A 23745-nucleotide genomic window follows, 5' to 3' on the forward strand; every position below is an offset into this window, starting at 1 on the left:
ATGGCATTTGATGAGAAATTCCCTTTTGCACTTAAATCTCCAAAGAAATTTCATCCGGCCCTCATGAATCAGTTTCAAAGTCAGGCTGAAGCATGAGTTTGGACGTTGCCAAAGAGCAGAGAGCCGTCTTTCTCCAACCATTGGAGAGAGCGTGGCCTTTTTCTCACTGGGCTGTCCTCTTGGCCTCTAAGAAGGCCTCAGCGTCCTACTTGTCAGAGAACCCTCCGGATCCCTGCCCGCGGGTGGAATGAGCAACAGCGGGAGATGACGTTTTGACACATGATAACTTCACCCACTCAAATGGAAAGCAGGGAGCTATCTGAGGGCAAAGGAGACAATTCCTGTGAAAACGTTCTGAGAGCTTCCTAAGGGTGAAGCTCTCTTGTTGTGAAATCTTGTTTTCATTTCTTGTTAGAGAAGCTTCTTTCCAAAGTTCTTTCCAGCTGCTTTAGGATTAAAATTAGCATGGACTAATGAGAAAGCATATAATATGCCCCTCCTCAAAGGAAGATGAAAGAAATGAAAAAATAATTTAAAAACGTGCCTAGCAAGGACCCATTCACAGCTCCTCTCTTCAAGTTATGATTTCCCTTGTCCAACCCCCACTTCATCATCTGTAATTTAGAGCCATTGTGCTTTTACCTGAATTTGAGACCTGAGCAGGTCGCTTCCTTATTTAAAACCCTTTGTCCTGCTTGGCCCAACCTACTTGGTCCGGACTACCTCTCTCAAAACTCTTGTCTCCAACTCTGGACTCTACACTTACCCAAATACTTGCAACCCTCCTGCAGAGCACCCTCCATGTTTGCTAGATTTAAGAAGGAAAAACCACTGGATACCTATTTAAATCTGAATTTCCAATAAATTTTTTAGTAGAAGTATGCCCTATGTAATATTTTTAGGACCTATCTATTCTAAAAAATTATCCATTGTATATATAAGATTCAAATTTAACTGGACATCCTATATTTTCCCTGGCAGCCTTGGCCGCATTCTACCCCACAGCCCATCCTTCAGGACACAACTTCCTGAACATATCTTCCTGCTTCCCCCAACCACCTAAGTCTGAGTTGTGTGGCTTCTCCCATGTTTACCCTTTTTATAGAACTGACTACACTCTTTACAATTGTCTGTTTACTTCTAAACCTCCATTATTAGATTATAAATTCTACAAGGTCAGGACTTATGTCACATTGATCACTCTATCCCCAAAGCCCAAAAGTGCCCACAGTATAACAGTTATTCAATATTTACTTATTAAATGAACAGAAATTCACTGTTTACAAAGCACCTTCACAACTCAGCAAATTATTTATTTCTATAGTTTATAAATGGAAACTTGTTTTCTGCCCCAGAGTAATCCAAGGGGATCGTTTTAAGTATCTGTCAGAGCACTGTATACTTTTGATCAAAATCTTCCAATAACCTTTTACCATCATTAGAATAACCCCCCAAGTTCTCTATGGTTCACAAGTCCCTGTGCGATCTAACACCTGGCTGTTACCTCCAGCTCTCTGATATCAGTCTTCTCCTTGCTCACTTGTCACCAAGCACTGGTGTCCTCGATGTCCTTGTCTTTGATGCTTCCAACCAAAGTTCTACCTCAGGGCCTCTGTGCTTGCATGTCTCTCTGCCTGGAATCCTTTCCTCAGGTATATGCAGGGTTCCCTGCCTCACTTCCTTCAGACTGGAGAGTCTCCTCCTAGTGAAAGCCTTCCCTGGCTACCCTCTCTAAAATAGGCCTCTTGTCACTCTCCAGGTCTTCACCCCACATAAGTTTTCTTCAAAGCACCTGTCATTTCAGAAGTAAAATATTCAAAGATGGCAGAGGAAGTGCTTGCTACCTAAGGGCTGGGTTACAGAGTAATCCAGGAGGAATAAAAACCACAAACAGAAGAAAACGTTGAAGTAAGTGACTGATTAAGAGAGAAACCATGGCTCCTGCAAAGGTTAGTTCAACTTTGTCCTTTTGGTCCCTGTGATACCTCCAACCTCCATCACCAACGTGGCAATAGACATGTTTAATTGCCTACTCAACATCCATTCCCACTTTCTCCCTTGCTAACAAAACACATTTTTGCTTGGAACAACTGATTTCAGTTGTATTTCAGTAGATGGATCATTCCTGATCTAAGCCAGGAGGTGGTAAATTTTTTTCTGAAGGACCCGATGATAAATAGATTAAGATTTATAGACTGTATGGTTGCCATCACAATGTGCCGTTATAGTGTGAATGCAGCCATAGAAAATATGTTAATCAATGGGTGTGGTTGTGTTCCAATAAAACTTTATTTACAAAAACAGGCAACAGACAGATTTGGGCTAGGAACCACAGCTTTCCAATTCTTGATCTAAGCTATCCTGTTCCCTATATTCCCAGTCTGCCACATAACTAGAAACAGGTGATTCTTTAACAAACATGAGATGAGGGATCTAAAGGCTGGCTGCGGGGGAGGGCACAGGATGGTTGCAGGACTAGCTTTCACTTTCCTGACAAAAGAAGAGCGATAACAGCTCTTTCTTTTTCTTCTTTCTTGGGTTACCACTAATATGGCTAGAGCTGCAGCAGCCGTTGTGAAACCATAATGGATAGGACAGGAGAATTGCTGAGTCTTAGCCCTGGCACCACTAAATCCTTGATCAATAGCAGCCTACCTCCAGAGTTCCTGAAATGTGAGAAAAGGAAACACTTGCTTACTAAATCTACCCTAGTTTGGTTTTCTGTTGCTACCAGCCATATGCATTCTTAATTGACTCAAAATACACATGCATGTGCACAGCCATGCACATACACAGAGAGATACACACTGGTACACAACAGGCATAAGAGTGTGTTCACCAAAGTGTTAACAGTAAACATCTCTTTCCCAAGTATCTGGTGGCCTCTCCTTTATACTTTTCTGTTCTGCATTATTGTTATAATCACAAATAACTTAGCATCTTTTTTTCATTTTAGGAAGAAAGAACAACTTTTCATTGTTTGGGCTCTCTCTGCTGATTTATTCACAAGAACCACTAACTTATTCCCTAAAAGTCCCTTACCTGTGCTGGAAAAAACAAGCAAACTTAAAGATCTGGCAAAGGAAGAGGAGGAACCAGGCAGATGGCCAATCACTGACTCAACATAGCAATGGCAGTTCTGTTGGGAAGCTGCTCACTCAGACCCTCTTAACAGAAGAGTCAGAACCTTCTTCCACTTGGTCCATCTCCATCCCTATTCTTTTTTGAGAAGACATTTGGGACTTGTTTCAAGGGTTGATTTTTGCATATTACCATCTTTTATGGTTTAAATTGTGCTTCTAACCACCCCCCACCATGCCCACCAAAGATAGGTTGAAGTACTAATCCCCAGAACTTCACAACATCAACTTATTTGGAAATAGGGTTATTGCAGATTTATTATCTAAGTTGAGATCACTCTAGAGCAAGGTGGCCTCCAATCCCAAACAGCTGGTATCCTTATAAGAAGACAACCTTATATGAAGACACAAAGACACACAGGGAAAATGCCACATTAACCACGAAGGCAAAGATTGGAGTGATGTGCCCCAAGCCAAGGAAGGCCCTGGATTGCCCATAAACCACCAGAAGCTAAGAGGAGTCAAAAAGGATTCCCCTACAGGCTTCAAAGGGAACACGGCCTCACCAATACCTTGCTGGCCCTCTGAACCATGAGACAATAAATTTCTATTATTTAAAACCACCCAGGTTGTGGCAGCCTTAAGAAACTAATAGAGCGTTTTTGTTTTTGCTTCTTTCTTCAAAGATAAAAACAATTGCTAGGCAACTTTTGAAAACACAAATATCCAGAAATGTACTTCACTTCCCAAACAACCTTGTGGAATAGGTGAAACTGTGTGTGGGTGTTACACATACATTTTTTAATGAGAAAGTTAAAGATAAAAGGTTCTTCTAAAAAAAAAAGTTGTTTATTTTTGGGACAGCAAGAGAGTGGGAGAGGGGCAGAAAGAGCGAGACAAAGGATTATTGGATAATTGGAAATAATTGTCTCCCAATTGGAAATAATTGTCTGGAAAGACTGTGGTCTTTAAATTCCTCACCCCCCCCCAAAAAAAAAACAAAGGATTCTCGGGGAAATGTACAACCAATGTAATGTCTGGGGCATGAAATACACAACATCAACATTGGATAATTTGTGGTGGCAGAAAGAATGCTGTCATAAATAATAAGGCGTTGACAAAAAGACACAGGATTAAACTTGAAAGGCTTTCCGTGGGCCACCGATGGGACCGTTTAAGCACCAAAAAGAAATTAATGACAGCAATGTGGTCAAAACACACAAATAAATAACACTTCATGAATTCATAATAATACCAATGACAACAACAACCAAGAAAACCCTAATTGGTCACCTTAAATTGTAGCAAAACCACCATCCCCATATTCTGAAGCCTAATGAAGAGAAAAAACTCAGGCATTTATCCTGCTTTTTGTATACCAAATGTTTTCAGGGAAACTAAATTATTGATAAAGTTCTTCCTTAGAGAAGAATTCCAGCTAATGAATGCAGAAGGAATGATTAAAAAAACAAAAAAATACCAGCATTTTGTAACCGCAAATGACAACAGATCTGAACAACAATTATCAACAGCTGCTGAAACCACTAGGCGCGAGTCCCTGAGAACGTTATGGGTCCCACTCATAACACCTGCATCCGCTTGTATTGGTGATCTATCCCTGTCCTAATACCACACATTTAGCAGCTTAAAACAACACACATTTTGTACCTCACCATTCTGTGGGTGAAGAGTCCAGGTGGGCTTGGCTGGTCTCCCGGCTGCAGATTTTAGAAGACCAGAACCAAGGTGTCAGCCGGCCTGGGCTATAACTGGGAGACTCTGGAAAGACCCGGCTTCCTAGTTCATTCAAGCTGTTGGCCACATAAGCTTTGGATTTGGTGCTGCCCTTGGCTCCAGAAGCCTTGCTCAGGACCCCATGGGTCACAGCCAGCGAGGGCACACCACACCTCTCATGCCCTCAGTCTCTCTCGCTTCCCCCCTACCTCATTCTGCATCTGTCTCCTGCTTCTTCTGACTTCGGCTGGGAAGGTTTCCTGCCTTTAAAGCACATGTGACTCAACTGAACCCACCTGGACAATCCTGGCTCCTCCTATTGGAAGGTCTGTAACCTTAGTTACAACTACAAACTACCCTTTGCCAGGTAGCATGACAGATTTACATGTTCCAGGAGTAGGGTGCAGACATCGTTGGAAAGTGGGGGAATAATTGGCCTACTACACCACTGACCAAGTTTAACCTCACTAAGGTGAGGCTGTTCAACCTCACTAAGGTGACCATCATATAACCGCCATGCTGTGAAAGGATTTCATTCTCAAATGGAACTGGAGGATAGAAAATGGAGAATTTCTTGCATGTGTCCTCAAGAAAATGAAACTTAACAGACTGACAGACTGGTTTCCCCCTAATTCCTGATTTATAGAAAACCAAAACATCCCTCAGCCAATGAACACCACCAAGAACCTCCACCCACCCCCAAGCCAATAAACTTGCTGCTTGAACTCTAGCTAAACTCCCCTCTCTTTGCACTCCCTGACCGTAAAAACACCAGACCCTAAACCCTCAAAGACACACCTGTAGCTTGCCATAGTTTGTGTGACCTGAACTGTAATTCCTCTGCTATCCCCAAATAAACTCAATTTTTGTCATTCAAACTTGCCTCAGTTTACCTCTTTATTTAGGTTGACAGTGCAATGATATAGATAGGACATGGTGTCATCTATGAATTATTCTAGCTGCTAGATCTAGCTAACAGTTTTACAGTAAGTTAGGAGGATAAAGAAACATTTTTCAAATGCCACCTGGTGCTATCAGCCAAACTGAGTTATATGGGAAATTCTATAGAGCAAATGACTCAGGATTCTCAACAACAACAGCAAAATGGCAGAGATAAATAAAAGGATGACTAAAATTCAGAACACTGACAACATCAAATACCCATGAGAATGTGAACAACAGGCATTCTCCCTCATTTATTGCTAGTGGGAATTCAAAATGGTACAGCTACTTTGGAAGACAGTTTGGCAATTTCTCAAAAGTAGATATCCTCTTACCATATGGTGAGCAATCATACACACTGGTATTTACCCAAAGGAGCTGCAAACTTATGTCCATAAAAAACCTGCATATGGGCATTTATAGTAGCTTTATTCATAAATGCCAAAACTTGGAAACAACCAAGATGTCCTTCTGTAGGTGAATGGATTAAATAAGCTGTGGCACATGCACACAGCAGAATATTTTTCAGCATTAAAAATATGTGATCTATCAAGCCATGAAAAGACACGGAGGAACCTTATATACACATGGCTAAGTGAAAGAAGCCAATCTGAAAAGGCTACACACATAACTGCAACTATATGACATTCTGGAAAAGGCAAAACTATGGAGATGGTAAAAAAAGATCAGTGCTTGCAAGAGGTTGGGGTAGTGGAGAGAGATGAATAGGGCACGGAGGAATTTTAAGGTAGTGAAAATACACCGTATGGAACCATAATGATGGATACATGTCATTATACATTTGATCAAACTAATAGACAGTACAATACCAAGAGTGAACCCTAAGGTAAAGTAAGTACTTTGAGTGATTATGATATGTCAATGCAGGTTCATGAGCTGTAACAAACGCACCGAGGATGTGGATAACAGAGGCGGCTGTGCATTGTGTTGGGCACAGGGGGTATACGAGAAATCTCTGCATCTTCTCAATTTCACTACAAGCCTAAAATTGCCATTAAAAGTACAGTCTTATAATAAAAACATAAAATAAAATAAAAAATGTTAAATATAACTACATGAAAGGTTGGGAGGAGGTAGGCAGTTGTAGATTAGAGAGATGTATGAGGCGCATTAACCAAATGCAATGGGTGGGCCACCTTTGGATCCTGATTTGATCAAACTAACTCTAAAAATACATTTTTGAAAAATGTTAGTAAAACTTGAAGACACATTGATTTTAGATGGTAATAAATAATTATTAGTGGGGCGCCTGGGTGGCTCAGACAGTTAAGTGTCTGACTCTTGATTTCTGCTCAGGTCATGATCTCACAGTTTCATGAGTTCGAGCCCCACATGGGGCTCTGCACTGGCAGCATGGAGCCTGCCTGGGAATCTCTCTTTCCCTCTGTCTCTGCTCCTCCCCTGCTTGCACGCTATCTCTGTCTCTTTCAAAATAAATAAATAAATAAACTTAAAAAAATAATAATTATTGTCTACTTTGTTAGGTGAATATTGTGGGCTTTCATGTGTGATATTGTGGGGTTTTGTGTTTTTATTTTTGTCTTTTTTTAAGTTCTGATTTGTTGGAGACACATACCAAAGTATTGATGGGTAAAATGATGTGATATCTAGGGTTTGTTTGAATATCTAGGAAGAGAAAAAAAAAGAGTTGTAGGAAGACACAAGCAAAACACGATTGGCAAAATCTTTTTTATTATTATCACTGAGGTATAATTGACATATTATATTAGTTTCAGGTGTACAACATAATGATTTGATATTTATATACACTGTAAAATGATCATCACCATAAATCTAGTTACTAAATGTCACCATACAAATTACAAAAAAAATTTTCTTTTCTTGTGAGGGAAACTTTTAGGATTTATTCTCTTGGTGACTTTCAAGTATGCACTACAATATTATTGACTATAGTCACCATGCTATACATTACATCCCCTGACTTATTTATTTTATAATTGGAAGTTTGTACCTCTTGACCTCTTTCACCCATCTCACCCATGACCAAATCTTAATAATTGTAAAATCTGAGTGGTGGATACAGAGTTCACTTCACTCTTCACTTTACCTTTGTGTATGTTTGAAAATCTTCTATGGGGCGCCTGGGTGGCTCGGTCGGTTAAGCGTCCGACTTCGGCTCAGGTCATGATCTCACGGTCCGTGAGTTCGAGCCCTGCGTCAGGCTCTGTGCTGACAGCTCAGAGCCCGGAGCCTGTTTCAGATTCTGTGTTTCCCTCTCTCTCTGCCCCTCCCCTGTTCATGCTCTGTCTCTGTCTCAAAAATAAATAAACGTTAAAAAAAAAAAATTAAAAAAAAAAAAAGAAAATCTTCTAAATAAAATGCCCTCTATGTGACTGGAGTTCTACAGCAGGAAAGCCAGGTCAAATCCTTTGGCTCTGCCTTCATAAAATATCTCAAATAAAACCATTTCTCACCGCAGCCATGTACATCCTAAATTACTGTAATAGTCATCTGATTTCCCCATTTCTCCCCTTACTCTTCACCGTTTTCCACAGAACAGCTTGAGTGATCTTTCTAAAACATAAATCATATCGTGTCATCCCTCTGCTCAAGCCCTCCAATAGGTGCCTACTACACATCAGTAAAAGTGAAAGTCTTACCAAGGTCTATAAGGCCCCATGTAATGTAGCCTCTAGCTTTGTGTCAAATTTATTTATCTATCATCCCTGCTATCTTGGCTTAATCCTCTTTAACTACCTGGCCTCCTTATTAGCTCCTCAAATGAAGTACACTCCTGGCTCAGGATCCTTGCACGTACGATTCTCTCTCTCCCAGGAGCACTCTTCCCAAAAATTCATGTCTTGTTCTCTCACTTCCTTCAAGACTTTTTTCAAATATTAGCCCCTGAGAGAGTTCTTCTTTGACCACTCCCTCTAAAAGAGCACTCAACACCCTTCTTTTTTTTTAATTTTTATTTTTTAAGTAGGTTCCAAACCCAATGAGGAGCTCAACACAGGACTTGAATGCACGACCCTGAGATCAAGACCTGAACTGAGATCAAGAGTTGGACACTTAACCAACCGAGCCACCTAGGTGGCCCTTTTAATCTCCCTGCCCTATTTTTCATCGTAATGATCACCATTTATGTGACATTATTATGTGTCTCCCTCACATGATAAATATAAGCTTCGTGAAGGTAAGAACAATATTTGGTTCAAAACTCTATCCCTGGCACCTAGGATGGAGCCCGATGCTCAAATATTTACTCTTTGAATGATATTGACTGAATGCAAATTTGAAGGTAGGTCTTTTTATTCACAGCCACAGTACCTGGTCATTTGTCTTCTTCATTTCTTTAGTCTTTCATTTTCTGATATTAAAAGAACCTAGCAAATTCTAGGTGTCTGAAAGCAAAGGCTACCATGTTATGACACACACAACCTCCTGAGTGAACTTAATATCCTTCTAGACCTACAGAACCAGAGAATATAATTCATCACCTGGAAAATTCTCAAAAGATGATTTTCTTGTGGATATGCTTTTGAATTCTTTGGCTAGAGCATGAAATTGCAGAAATTCAAGTTTCCCTTCTTATTGTGAGGCTAAGCACCCAAGGTTCACTTAACTGGGGTATTATAGTCAGATACAATTTTAAGGGTTAATCACGTGGATAAGGAAGCAGCACTTTGTCCCCTTGGTTTATAACCTTAGGCAAAGTCCCGACTTGCCTTAAAGTGCATGAACTGCTCATGCTTCAGTCTTCACTTCCATGTCCCTGAGCTTTTGTTCTTGCTTTGTACTTTCCCTTTGTATCAACCCTCTGTTTATTTTTATCCACAAGCTAGTTACCCAGCTTTTACCTTTTAGCTGAGACAATTTAAGGTAAACCTGAAATTAAACTGTACATTGGCAGAGAATTTGGCAGACGTGAGAAACAAATAGCAGTATCCCAGATTTTTTTAATGCTTTCATTTTTACTTCTCTTCAAGATAAACAATGTGAACATATATATTCTAATGCTCATGCATGTATTTTAATTAGTTTAGTGTAGCCCATGACTGACCATTACTGAATGGCAAGGAAGCACCTAAATTAAATCCTATGTTAAGGGGCGCCTGGGTGGCGCAGTCGGTTAAGCGTCCGACTTCAGCCAGGTCACGATCTCGAGGTCCAGGAGTTCGAGCCCCGCGTCGGGCTCTGGGCTGATGGCTCAGAGCCTGGAGCCTGTTTCCGATTCTGTGTCTCCCTCTCTCTCTGCCCCTCCCCCGTTCATGCTCTGTCTCTCTCTGTCCCAAAAATAAATAAATGTTGGGAAAAAAAAATTAAAAAAAAAAATCCTATGTTAAAGCAAAGGTTGCTGGAGAAACAGTAGGTTTTGCAGAGATACTAGCTGGAGTAGTGTTACCATAGGCCTGTAAAGTTTACAAAATATTTTCCTTCTGGTCTATTATTTCCTTCTTCCCTTACCTCAACCTTCCAAGGAAAATTATTCTTATTTCACAGATGAAGAGGCTAGAGTTTAGAGAGAAATGACCTACTTCATGTTGGAGGAGATCATTGAGAGGATATGACCGCTGGTTGACCCACCAGCTAGACCTGGGTAATGAGTGGCTCTTCAACCCCATCCCCTGTCCTTAGAAGGTAATTTCTGCCCACCATTCCCACAGTAGAAGCTGTTTCAAGGGCACAGCCTTGAGACAGTAAGGTGGTATTGAGAACATCTGGTCTGTGTACGTACAGTTAAGGCCTCTATAAATTTTAGAAATTTAGGTGGGTGGGTACAGAATCTATTCATGTTGCATCCATCCAAGACAAGCCTTGTATATAAGTAATCTTGTTTATTAAGCTTCCCTCTTACAATGTGCCATTCTAGGTATTTTCTACAGGATTTACCCTACTCTCCATTCTACCCAAGCCCAAGGGTTAGGGGAATATGACCTTGGCCAGCTACTGAGCACTCTCCATTCTCCTGACCATAGTGATTAGTTTGGAGACCCAAATTTGGTGGGTTTTGTGGAAACATAGTCTCTTTCTCTGTGATCACAAGTTTTAGGAAAAACTAAGCCAAAATTAACTCTGGCAAATCTCCTGGGTCAAATTTAGACAATATCTTCAACATGAGAAAGCTGGCCAACAGAACCAGTGTCAGAGGGAGAAAGAGATTGCATTTATTGGCTGACACAAACTTGAGCTGAACTTCCGGCCAAAGTGTTAGTCCAGAGTATAGCGAGACTAGACTCAAATCCAGGTACTACAATGGCCAATTCTCTCTTTTCATTACACCCAAGCAGTCCTAGCCTAGTAGTATCATAAGAGTCCATGTAACAAGCTTTTTGTCACTCAAAGGTTTTACCTCTATACTTTGGTGTCACAATAGCTGCTTTGGGGGCATCTAGGTTGCTCAATGGTTAAGCAACTGGCTCTTGATATCAGTCAGATCATGATCTCATGGTCATGAGATAGAGCCCTGGGTTGAGCTTCATGCTGAGCATATAGCCTGCTTGGGATTCTCTCTCCCTCTTTCTCTGCCTCTCTCTCTCTCTCTCTCTCTCTCTCTCTCAAAATAAATAAACATTAAAAAAAAATAGCTGGTTTCAAGGCCTACTGCATCACTTACCAGTTCTGTGATCTGGGGCAATTTACTTGACCCAAGACTCAAAAGCATCATCACTATAATGGGAATATATATCATGGGAGGACCTGTCTCATAAAGTTGTTACTGTCTGTCAAATATTTAACTGGCACATAGTAAACACCCAGGAAATTATAGTTTCCACTGTCATTATTCACTACTGAATGAGAGAACTTTAATACAATAAACCAGAGAAACATGAATCTTTCAGAGACTCATGTACCAATACATAAAAATCATTCAGTAGAATACATAACAGACCTTATAGCAGTGTTTGGTGCATGGATTCCCAGGAAATGGGATGGGAGAGGGGAAGGAGAAGGCCAGGAATTCTGGGTTTTGTTGAAAAGCCTATTCAGTGCTCCTGATACTAACAACTTCTTATACTGAAGAAAAGTTATTTAATGATGGATAACAAAAGAAAATTGGTATTTACTGAGTATCAGCCAAGTGTCAAGCATAAACAATACATCATTTATTCCCTACAAACACCCTATAAGGAGGTAGGCGTTATTACACCCATTTTATGGATCCAACAACTAAAGTTCTGAATGTAATGAATGGAAACACACTACTAGCAGGTAGAGCTAGGATTTAAAAGCAGTAATATCTGGTCTCAGACCCATGTTCTCTTTCCATAGTGGCCCATTTCAAATGGACCAGTATAGCAACCTCTACGTATTTGGAAAACACCTAAGTTCTCCCATAGATGTGGAGAGATAACTGTTACTCCCAGATCATAAACTCCTACAGGTATGTCTAGTATCTCACTTCTGAGAGAAGGGGACCCAACACCTTAAATCATGGAACCAAGAGAATCTTATGCCAATTGTATCCCTCATTCCAGACACCCCATCTTCTCCCCTTCAATTCCTTCATGATTCTGAACCCTCAGTGAGTTGAATCATTATCTACTAGAGCCCCAGTAGAGTTACCATCAAAATATCCAGATTGTGTTTCCAAACTTCACTTATTACCTGTGTGATTAAGAATTTTCTCTACCTCTCTATGAAATAGGAATAATAATATTTGCATATTATTATTGCACAATATTGCATAATATTATTTCATATTTATTGAGGTAATGTTAGTAAAAAAGCCCAAGAGAGAACCAACCATAGAACAAAATGAAAACTGCACTTCATACATGTTTACTTGTTTCACTCCATTGTATTTGTTGTCTTTTCCTTCTCTGTTTCAACATAAATTCTTAGGAAAGCAAACTATATTTCTTATTTTTCAATTCCAATGCCTGACGCCATGCTGTATGCACAACTGGAAACTATTGATTTATGAACCTTTCACTAACCCCTAGAATACTACTTCTTTCCAGTTCCTTGGTCTCCAAACCAACCTCCTAAAATTGGGGTAGCAGTTATAAATGAGGCTTTGTAACAACTGAAAAATAACTTCACAGCATCCACCAAGAGACTCTTCACCAGTTACCACATTTTCTGCCGCCCTTCCAATGTACAGAAATGACCATATCAAAAAGCTCCATAGTGAAAGGTTGTGGATGTGATGAATCGCACAGTATTTTTAGCACGTGTCCTGTTCCAACTGCAAAATATCTTCAAATGTTCATGTAATTTGTAGCTGTCTTGGAAGGGACTGTATCATCAAGGAGAGTTTGCTTTTATTATTCTTACTGTAGTTCCCCTCCAAACGTTCAGCATTTTCACCATCAAAGATAGTCTTGGTTTTAGCTATTCTCAAGCACAGTAAAATAAAAACTACAGCTTTCTCTGTTTATTAAATACTCCAGGACATTGTTTTTGGACCTATGCCCCAAAACATAAAAATAAAAGCAAAACCACAAACATGTAAGGTGGTCAAATAAATTTTAGAAATGTTGCCCATTTAAGAACCTTCTTGGAAATGGGGCACCTGGGTGGCTCAGTCGGTTGAGCGCCCGACTTCGGCTCAGGTCATGATCTCACAGGTCATGAGTTCGGGCCTACATCAGGCTCTGTGCTGACAGCTCAGAGTCTGGAGCCTGCTTCGGATTCTGTGTCTCCCTCTTCCTCTGCCCCCTGCCCCCACTCATACTCTGTCTCTGCCTCTCAAAAATAAAGAAATAAAGTAATAATAATTAAAAAAGAACCTTCTTGGAAAGTCACAATGCTCATTTGCATATTTAAAATTCATAATAAACCTGTTCTAAAGGAGTCTTTTATTTTTTTTTTTAATTTTTTTTAACGTTTATTTATTTTTGAGACAGAGAGAGACAGAGTATGAACGGGGGAGGGGCAGATAGAGGGAGACACAGAATCTGAAACAGGCTCCGGGCCCTGAGCCATCAGCCCAGAGCCCGACGCGGGGCTCGAACTCACGGACCGCGAGATCGTGACCTGGCTGAAGTCGGACGCTCAACCGACTGCGCCACCCAGGCGCCCCTAAAGGAGTCTTTTAACTTAACATAATTCTTCCTTTCATGGACCTTGTTTAGGTAATACTAGGTAACAGTAAAGAATCACTGTTCATTTTGTTAAACATAACAATGTCTGTAGTGGGTGCTACATGGGCCACCCTGATCCACCTTGGGAAGTTAAAGATTATTCTCTATGCTGCTGGGAGTACTGCCAGCTAATAGCCCCCTGCTATGTGCCCTCTCCAGAAACTGCCCTCAAATTGCTATTGGCTGAAGAGAGACACCTACTTCAAGGTTATACCTGCTTCCTAGGAACAGCACAGTCAATATGGGAGCATCATAGGAGTATAAAGGCCCAACTTCCTCCCCTAGACTCCAGACAACGGAGAAGTCCTCAGCTTTGTAGCTTTCCATGGGGGCCAGCTGAGTCCTTTATAGAGCCTGCCTACCAGCTCAATGTTGTTTCCTTTCCTTCCCTCCTATGGATTCTAATCCTGAAAAGCCTAATAAGCTTTCTGCCTGCTACTCCTCATCTGAGTTTGCTTTACAGGGAACCCAACTTGCAACAATAGCATGGGGGAATGTTTTTACCTATTGGAGATAACCCTTGAAGAATTTAAGGATGAGATGATATGATGTCTCACAATTGCAAAGAGAAAAATGAATGTGTGGAAATAGAAGAAAAAAGATTGGCAAAATGCTAGTAATTGTTGAGACTGAGCAAAGAGTGCATAGAGGTTCTTTGTAACATTAGTCTTTTGTATGTGTTTGAAATTCTCCATTTTAAAGTGTTTTTAAGATATTATTCCCGAAGCTTCCAGAGAATCCTCTTTTCAAGGAATACTGTCATCTTGGGACATATTTGATGCTCCTTTTGTCTTAACAAGGAGATAAATCAACCCTGGAAGTTTCCCAATCACTTCCTAGGACACAGAATAATTTTCACTGACTCTGGATCTGAGTTCTTCAGATGGACCTCATTAATGCTCACGAAAATGTCACAGATGCTAATGAACACCCAGCTCCCTACAACCAGCTGAGGTGGCTGGAGAGGCTTGGAAATCAGTTGTTGCCTGATGATAGACCCACTCTTCAAAGTAACCTAAAAGTGCAGAGCTTGCTGGACTGAAAACTCCTTCGGATGTAGGAGAGGGAGTGGAATGATGTAGAAAAAGCCTCAGGAAACGAAACCAACACAGCAGAGCCAATCAACCATCGGAACTGCCACTTGGACAGTTGGAAACCAAGAGCTGTAATTACTTCTCATCTGGAACATTAGCCTTTCCTTGAAATCCTGGGAAATGACCTGGGGGCAGCTCCAGGGGACTTTGTAAATAAGACGCAGAACAGGATTCTTTGCCTCTCAGACCTGAGTAGCCCAGGATGGATCTGTTAGCAACTCAGAAATGGAAGAATAAAACAATTAATAAGGGAAGGCAAACCGGTTGGCTATTGGGCTTTTTCCCCCTTAATTAAGAGGCCCTTTCTTGGAGTAGCCTCAAATGTTGAGGTCCTATTCATCGAGCCATCTGCTCTGCCTGCAGTTCTTCTCCCCACATTTCCTCCCAGAGGAGTCTTTTGAGCTTCAAGACGGGAGGGACCTGCCTGGAGCTGAATTGCATCTCTAACTGAATCTATTTTAAGGTTCCTTTTGTGAACCTAATGGCGATCTCCTGTCATTTCCCACTTTCCATGACTGATGGTGTCTCCTCTGAAGACTGGGGAGAGCCCATTTCTCCCCCAGGGTTTCTGTTTGACATAGACAGACACTCACCACTGCAGAAACGTCTGGCATGGCAACGTGTGACAACACATTCACCTTCATCCTTCAGGGTCAGAGAAACAGATTGCCCCAGAACTTTCTCTGTTCCTCATTCTCACAGACAAGTGCCTCAGTCAAGAGTGCCTTTGAGCCAAGAGCTGTGTAGTCTCCCCCTAGTCCAAAGTGCTCCTCTGATTTATCAGACTCTTTGTGACCCACGGCCTTCATACTTCTTGAACCTTCACTTCACCTTTTAGCTCTAGCCATGCTGGCTTCCTTCCAGGTCCTAAACATGCCAATCACATCGCCTCTCTACTTTGCACTTTGCACTTATGTTCCCTTCCCCGAAATGTTCTTCTCCTGGTCACTGTTGCATGGTTGGCTCCTTCTTGTCATTTACATCTCAGCCTGAATGTCACCTCCTCGGAGAAACTTTCCCTGACTACCCAGACTGGAGTGGCTCCCTCGTCACCCTCTATCACATCACTCCACTGCAATTGTCTGCACAGCACTGATACTTTCATTTGTTTCTTTCCTGTCTCCCTCCCCCTCACCCAGTACGACAGCTCCACAGGACCACAGACTTTCTTCTGCTGGTTCGCTGCTTGCCCACAATGCCTGGAATTGTATCTGGCATGTCAGGAGTGCTTAATAAATCATTGTTGAGTTAATTAGTGATTAATTGATCCTGTTTTCCATTGCATCTTCCTAACAATGCCAAAGGTACACGTGACTATTCCTTTTTAACAAAGGAGTAAAGGGAGGTTTAAAAATTAAGTAAGACGGACAAGGTCACTCAGATTTAGGGAGGAACAGGTTCAGGATTCCAATCAATGGCTGATTCTACCTTCTTGGAAGTCAGGTCTGTGAGACCTCAGGTGCGATGTGAGAACAGGCCAATCCAATGTGTGTCTGCAACATCTACAGATGTAATTTTGCTTTGTACCTGGGATGTGTGGCCCATAATGCACATCAGGGACTATCTCATTTTGTGCCACCCATTGTGCTAGGGAACGTGCCAACCTGCCAAGGGAGAATGACCGGACCAAGGCAAACACATAACATCCAAAAGTGACCTTCAAACTGAGTTCCCCTGACTCCTCATTCCATGCCACACCATATATGGCAGCACAGGTCCTACCTTCCTGGTGGTGATGGAAGGAAAGCCGGGCAGAGGCCAGACTCCAGGGGCCCTCCATGCCAAGTGCCCATATGGGCCTGTATGTGCCTCAGAAGAGGGCGCCATATTCCATTTTACACATTATTAAACAGCCTGCCCTCTCTTAATTTACTTGCTTCCTCAGAGAATTCAGATGTCTGGAAGTAAACTCCTTTCAGCCTATTGGACACTAGAAGTTTTTGGAAAAGTAGCTGAAGGCACTAAAAACCTATTCATCTCAGAGGGGTGAGTTGTTAGCTCTTGATCAGTTGCTGACTCATCACGTCCCTTCCTAATTAATAGATGAATCTAAATGTGCAGTATTCTAACTAAGCCCCAGTCTGGGAGTTCACAAAGATGAAATACTATTACACTGAGGGCTTTTGCATCTTGTGCGTCCAGCGTTTTTCCCCCTTTTTCTCTCTTTCCCTTAGAACATTCATACTTCAAAATAAAATCCCCCAGGGTTCCTGGGTGGCTCAGGCGGTTGAGCGCCAACTTCGAATTGGGTCATGATCTCCGGGTTGGTGAGCCTGTGCTGACAGCTCAGAGCCTGAATCCTGTTTCAGATCCTGTGTCTCCCACTCTCTCTGCTCTCTCCCCCACTCATGTTCTCTCTCTCTCTCTCTCTCTCTCTCTCTCTCCTCTCTCAAAAGCAAAATATAAAACATTAAAACAATTTTAAATAAAATAAAATAAAATCTCCCTTGGGAATCCACAATATTTGATGAGTAAGATATAATGAGCATAAGCCAGGAATCTTTCAATTCTAAAGCATGTTAAACATTGTCTAGAAGGAGATGTACCAACATGTTTACAGTGTTTGTCTTTGGGGGTGGGACTTGGGATGAATTATTTTCCCTCTGCATATTTCTGTAGTGATGTCCTACAGGAAGCATGTATTACCTTTACAGTGAAGGAGAAAACACTGGATCTTGGAAAAGTCAGTGAAACCGGAAGGTAAAGCTGTAGCTAACAGCTCCAGGCTGGGTTAGGGAGCCACACGCAGAGTTGGCTTCAGCCAGCCGAGCAGGAAAAGGTACTACAATTTAAAGTTTTTGCCATTCAAAGCAGAAATAAAACCATGGGTCCTTCCCTCGTGACAGCAGAAAGACAGCAGGACCTGGAGCTGGGAGAGGTTAAAAAAAAAAAAAAAAACAGACCCAAAAGAGGGAATTCTTTTTATAAGCACCTTTGATTTGGATAGCAGGCACATGGCTCTGTTTTTAAGGAAGTGTTGCTGGGCTCAGCCTCACCGCCTTCCAGCAGGTGGCCAAAACCAGCAGGCTTCTCACAAGCCACTCAGTGCTGTTTGTTTCCTTCATGCTGACTTTTCCTGCCTCCTATAAAATAGTTAGCAGGGGAAGGAGACTCAGGAAGCGTTCAGAGATGAGCACTGAAGAAAAGAGTGTGTCAAAATGAAACAATAAAGCCTAGGAAAACCCAGGCAAGAGAGGAGAGAAAAATCTTCTCTGTGCTCTTAAACAACTAGGAAAAGCAATAGTTGAAAGAAAGACGCAGCAACCCTTTGGCTTTTCTATTTGTAAATATTTTCTTCCCCTATGCCATACTCCCACCTCCCTCCAAGAAAGTCTAAAAACAAAACTTTTCCCGAGCTGTGTCCAAGACCTGCTCCAACTGCTCCTAAGCCCCCACGGTGGCTGGGGGTGGAGGTAAGAGGATGTCAGCCAACTTGGGTTTCATGGCCCCTGCAATGCAGTCTCAGACCCAGGGATTTCCTGGGGCATCCGGCAACAGAGAAAGCACATAGGTTTGCTTATGAAGGCATGCTAAGGCTATTGGAGAGAAGGCAGCTCAGGGCCAGAATTCTCAATAAAAACATAAGCCCACAGCTAGAAGTGAGAAGCAAAAGAAAAGAAACCAGGACTTTCCCTTGGAACAGGATGCAGTTACACAGTGCTGCCTCAACCCGGGTGGTGGCGCTGTGATGTGTGGTTGGCTTTGTGGGGGTTGAAAACTGGTCCAGGGACTGATTCAGAGTTGGCAACTTTGGCAGGATGCTCACGTGAGTTTTACAGACCTCAGCAAAGGGACCCTACTAGAGGGGACGACAGCCAGGCCCAAAGAGAATGTAAGGCTTTCTGAGACTCATTTATTCATTTCCTTTGGTTGTACATATGAACTTGGGACGTTGGGCCAGGCACTAGGAATACAACAAGGATCAGAAGCATATGTGTGCTCACCCCTTCATTCCCCATGAAACTTATTAGCTAATTAGGAAGACAGATATTAACCATATACAAATCATAGACAAAAAAGTCAGAATTAAAACTACAGTTAAATGATATGAAGCATTGTGGCTTTGGAAGGCTAATCTCACTGCGTGAATTATGAATTTTCGAAAGATACAGAGGGTTCAGGCAGATAGAGGCTGATAAAAAGCTGGTCTGCAGTGCAGGGTTAGGTGTGCGGCAACAGTGGGCCACCTGACTACAGCTTTGCTGAGGTTTGAGCTGCAGGAAAGACACGCTTACCTAGCAAGACTGTGTCGAGCAGATGTGGAAACAGGGCCCAAAAGGGTTATACCAGTAATGATCAGACACCGACCAGGCAACGCACCCCACTGCCTGAGGCGATCAGGGCAAGGCTAGAAGTCAGGACTGTTTAAGGAAAATTCCTCCTCTTGGACTGCACGAGTAGGAGTAAGAATCCCTCCCCCACATTCCCTGTATTTGTTCTCTCAACCCATTGGGTTTAGCCATGAAGTCTATGGTCAGTCAGGGTCGTGTGGTCACGTACCTGGGGAAGGCTCAGCAGACTGCGTCAATTAGCTCTGACCTTCATAAGTCCAGAACACAAAACCATTTCTGGTTATCGGAGTATCTTCCTAGGCATTTTTAGGACTCTTTGCCCCCACAAGGTCTTTAGATAGATCTGAAGAATATAGTAATAAAACTACACCCACTTTCTATTCTATTTTTCATCCCAAACTGTATCAGCTATTAACAAATATATGACCTCTTGAGGGTGAAGCCACTGTTTGGGAGTTGCAATACAAGACTTTGGCCATGACCAATGCAGTGGACAGAGAAAAGCCAAACTCAGATCGCATGATAGGGAGTGACCCCTAAGATGTTGTGGATAAGTCTCATTATCCACGTGGATCATCACAAATCCAAGAGTAATGGTTTCTTAATTTGTTCCTCAATGCTATTCTAAAAAACAGCCTCGGGGCTCCTGGGTGGCGCAGTCGGTTAAGCGTCTGACTTCAGCCAGGTCACGATCTCGCGGTCCGTGAGTTCGAGCCCCGCGTCGGGCTCTGGGCTGATGGCTCAGAGCCTGGAGCCTGTTTCCGATTCTGTGTCTCCCTCTCTCTCTGCCCCTCCCCCGTTCATGCTCTGTCTCTCTCTGTCCCAAAAATAAATAAACGTTGAAAAAAAAAAAAAAAAACAAAAACAAAAAAAAACAGCCTCACCTAGGCCAAACTTAGATGATTTAAAACTAGAAGCTCTCTCTAGGGACACCTGGGTGGCTCAGTCAGTTAAGCATCTGACTCTTGATTTCGGCTCAGGTCGTGATCTCAGGGTTTGTGAGATGAGCCCCGTGCCAGGCTCTGCACTGACAGTGTGGAGCCTGTTTGGGATTCTCTCTCTCTTCCTCTCTCTCTCTGCCCCTGCCTCAGTCATGCTCTCTCTCTCTTTCCCTCTCAAAATAAATAAATAAACATTTTTTAAAATAAATAAATAAAAGTAGGAGCTCTCACAGCAGAACTTTCTGGTAGAAGCATACATGGTGCTTAGTTGTATCTTGAACTCCTGACTTACAGACTTGGCAGAAGAACCATGTAAATGCTAAAAATAACTTCTGTCCACTAGACTCTTAGAAGTATGAACTTGGATGGTGTTGAGAAAACTGGACAGCGACATGCAAAAGAATGAAATTGAATCACTTTCTTACACAATACACAAAAATAAATTCAAAATGGATTAAAAACTTAACTGTGAGACAGAAAGCCATTAAAATCCTAGAGGAGAACACAGGCAGTAACCTCTTTGACATTAGCCATAGCAGCTTCTTACTAGATATGTCTCCTGAGGCAAGGGAAACAAAAGCAAAAATAAACTATTGGGACCTCATCAAAATAAAAAGTTTCTGCACAGTGAAGGAAACAATCAACAAAACTAAGAGGCACGTGACAGAATGGGAGAAGATATTTGCAAATGACATATCTGATAAAGCGTTAGTATGCAAAATATATAAAGAACTTATAAAACTCAACACCCAAAAAACAATCCAGTTAAAAAATGGGCAGAAGACATGAAGAGACATTTTTCATGGCCAATAGATACATGAAAAGATGCTCAACATCACTCATCATTAGGGAAATATGAATCAAAACTACAATGAGATATCACCTCACACTAGTCAGGATGATTACAACTAACAACACAGGAAACAACAGGTGTTGGCGAGGATGCAGAGAAAAGGGAACGTTCTTACACTGTTGATGGGAATGCAAACCCGTGCAGCCAGTCTGGAAAACAGTATGGAGGGTCCTCGAAAAAAGTTAAAAATAGAACTACCCAATGACCCAGCAATTGCACTGGTAGGTATTTACCCAAAAGATTCAAAAACCACTAATTTGAAGGGATACATGCACCCTGATGTTTATAGCAGCATTATCTACAATAGCCAAGCTATGGAAACAGCCCAACTGTCTACTGACTGATGAATGGATAAATAAGATGTGGTACATATACAATGGATTGTTACTCAGCCATAAAAAAGAATGAAATCTTGCCATTTGCAACAGCATGGATGGAGCTGGAGAGTATTATGCTAAGTGAAATAAGTCAGTCAGAGAAAGACAAATACCATATGATTTCACTCATATGTGGAATTTAAGAAAGAAAACAAACATGGGGTGGGGGGAAGAGAGGAAAACCAAGAAACACACTCTTAAGTATAGAGAACAAACTGATGGATACCAGAGGGGAGGTATGTGGTTAAAAAGGTGATGGGGATTAAGGAGTGCACTTGTGATGAGCACTGGGTATTATATGGAAGTGCTGAGTCACTAAATTGTACACCTAACACTAATATTACACTATAGGTTAACTAACTGGAATTTAAATAAAAACTTGGAGGAAAAAAAAGAAGTATGAATTTGGCAAGGTTCTCTTTTTCTTATTATCAATTTTTTAAAGAGCTGTGTTTGCTCTTGAGTCCTGCATGTATAGAATAGTGCCAAACCCAGCATCACTGAACTATGTGCTGTGTGGATCACCACACAACGTAACAGTGTGAACTGCACGCAGTGTGAGCTAACACCCAGTGTAGAACTGTGAACTGCATGCGGTGTGAGTTAATGCCCAGTGTGGTAATGTGAAGTATATAGGACATGAACTAATACACACAGTGAGAACTAATACACTGTGGAGCAGGGTGAACCGCTAAGCAGTGTGAACAAATGTGAACTCCAGTAGTGTGAACTAATACACAGTATCGTTGACCCTTGAGCAACATGGAGATTAGGGGCATCATACCCTGCACAATCAAAAACCCATGTATAACGTTGGACTTTCCAAAAACTTAACAATTAATGGATTACTATTAACTGGAATCCTTAGAGATAACAGAGTCAATTAATACATATTTTGTATATGTATTATTTAGTGTATTGACACAACAAACTAAGCTAGGGAAAATGTTATTAGGAGAATCATAAGAAAAAAATACATTCACTGTACTATATTTATAAAAAAAAAAACCCACGTGTTAGTGGACCCATGCAGTTCAAACCTGTATTACTCAAGGGTCATCTGTATAGTAGTGTAAACCTTTATTGTGGACTAATACACAGAGTACTGACATGAACGGATTAACCATGTAAACAACCACACAGTGTAACTGTGTATACACTGCAGCCTGAACCACCACATCATGTGGTAATAGGAACCATCATATACATAATAATATTCATAATAATGGGACGCTTGGGTGGCTCAGTCCGTTGAGCGTCTAATTCTTGATCTCAGCTCAGGTCACGGTCATGGGATTAAACCCTGCAGTGGGGTCTGTGCTGAGTGTGGAGCCTGCTTGGGATTCTCTCTCTCTCCCTTTCTCTCTGCACCTCCTCTGTGCACGTGCTCACTCTTTCTCTTTCTCTCTCTAAAAAAAAATGTTTAAGTAATAATAATAATAATGTTCAGTACCACAGTGTTAACTATCACACAAGTTTTTTTCTGTGCAGGTCATACAATCTTTGAAACTTTTCCATAAACCCAGAATGACTCCAAAATAAAAGTTATGCTCAAGAAAGATTTCACTAAGTTGTATTGTCTTCGGTTTTCAAACATCCTCCTGTTCCAGCAGCCTATTACAATATCACAACCTAAATATGTCAAAATAATTATTGTAGTTAAGTTGAAATTTGATTCTGAGCTTTCTTACTAAAAATTGTGAAACAAGCAATTACAGAATTCCTAGTATTAGAAAGAATGAAACTTACTAGTTCCTTAGCACAAGCATAAGTTTTTCCCGGAAAATCATCTCAAGTGAGACTTTATTAATGGGACACCAAGTGCTATGGACGGCAATGTTCTCAGAGGCAAGTGCAATGATAAATTTCAAAAGGTCTTTGAAGTGACTTTCCATGGAAGTTAAAGGTAAAGCTGCACAATAATTCCAGGAAAGCAATTCCCAAAAGGCTAAATAAGCTAATGCTAGATGTTTAACAGCCTGGTGGCACAGCGTGATAAGGTTACAATGCAGATCTCCTAGGAGGGAGACAGAAGGCATGCTCCGTTCACCATTCTCCACAATTTCATCTTCCTTCAGGAGGGCTTCTGTTTGGAGCTGGGAAGCAGAGAGCTCAAAGTGGGCTCTGATCTGACCTAGAATACAAAGATTCTGAGTAGCTAACCGGAGATAATACCTATGAAATGAAGAGACACGGTTACAGGATTGTATATAAGAAGGGAAAACTTCTTGAATTTCACATTTAATTGATAAAACAATGGACACATTACTCAGTCTCTTTCAACAGTGGATAATGATAACTGCCTTGCAGAACTGTCGTGAGCACCTAGAAATCCACCTGGCCGATAATGATTACTGACG

The 23745-nt window shown here is 41.5% G+C and overlaps 1 long non-coding RNA gene across 1 annotated transcript in view; it reads right to left on the minus strand.

The window, feature by feature from the left end:
* Nucleotides 1–22764: 22764 nt before the first annotated feature.
* The window catches only part of LOC124520594 (uncharacterized), a 62388-nt gene continuing 61407 nt past the window's right edge, over nucleotides 22765–23745 (minus strand). The window contains exon 3 of the long non-coding RNA XR_006964343.1: nucleotides 22765–23519. This is a non-coding gene — a long non-coding RNA (uncharacterized LOC124520594). The remainder of the gene's footprint in view (nucleotides 23520–23745) is intronic.

Source organism: Lynx rufus, unplaced genomic scaffold (genome assembly GCF_022079265.1).
Source record: "Lynx rufus isolate CCGP_SWC_20201006 ecotype Redwood Valley unplaced genomic scaffold, mLynRuf1.p SCAF_3, whole genome shotgun sequence".
In the NCBI taxonomy this organism is placed as follows: domain Eukaryota; kingdom Metazoa; phylum Chordata; class Mammalia; order Carnivora; family Felidae; genus Lynx; species Lynx rufus.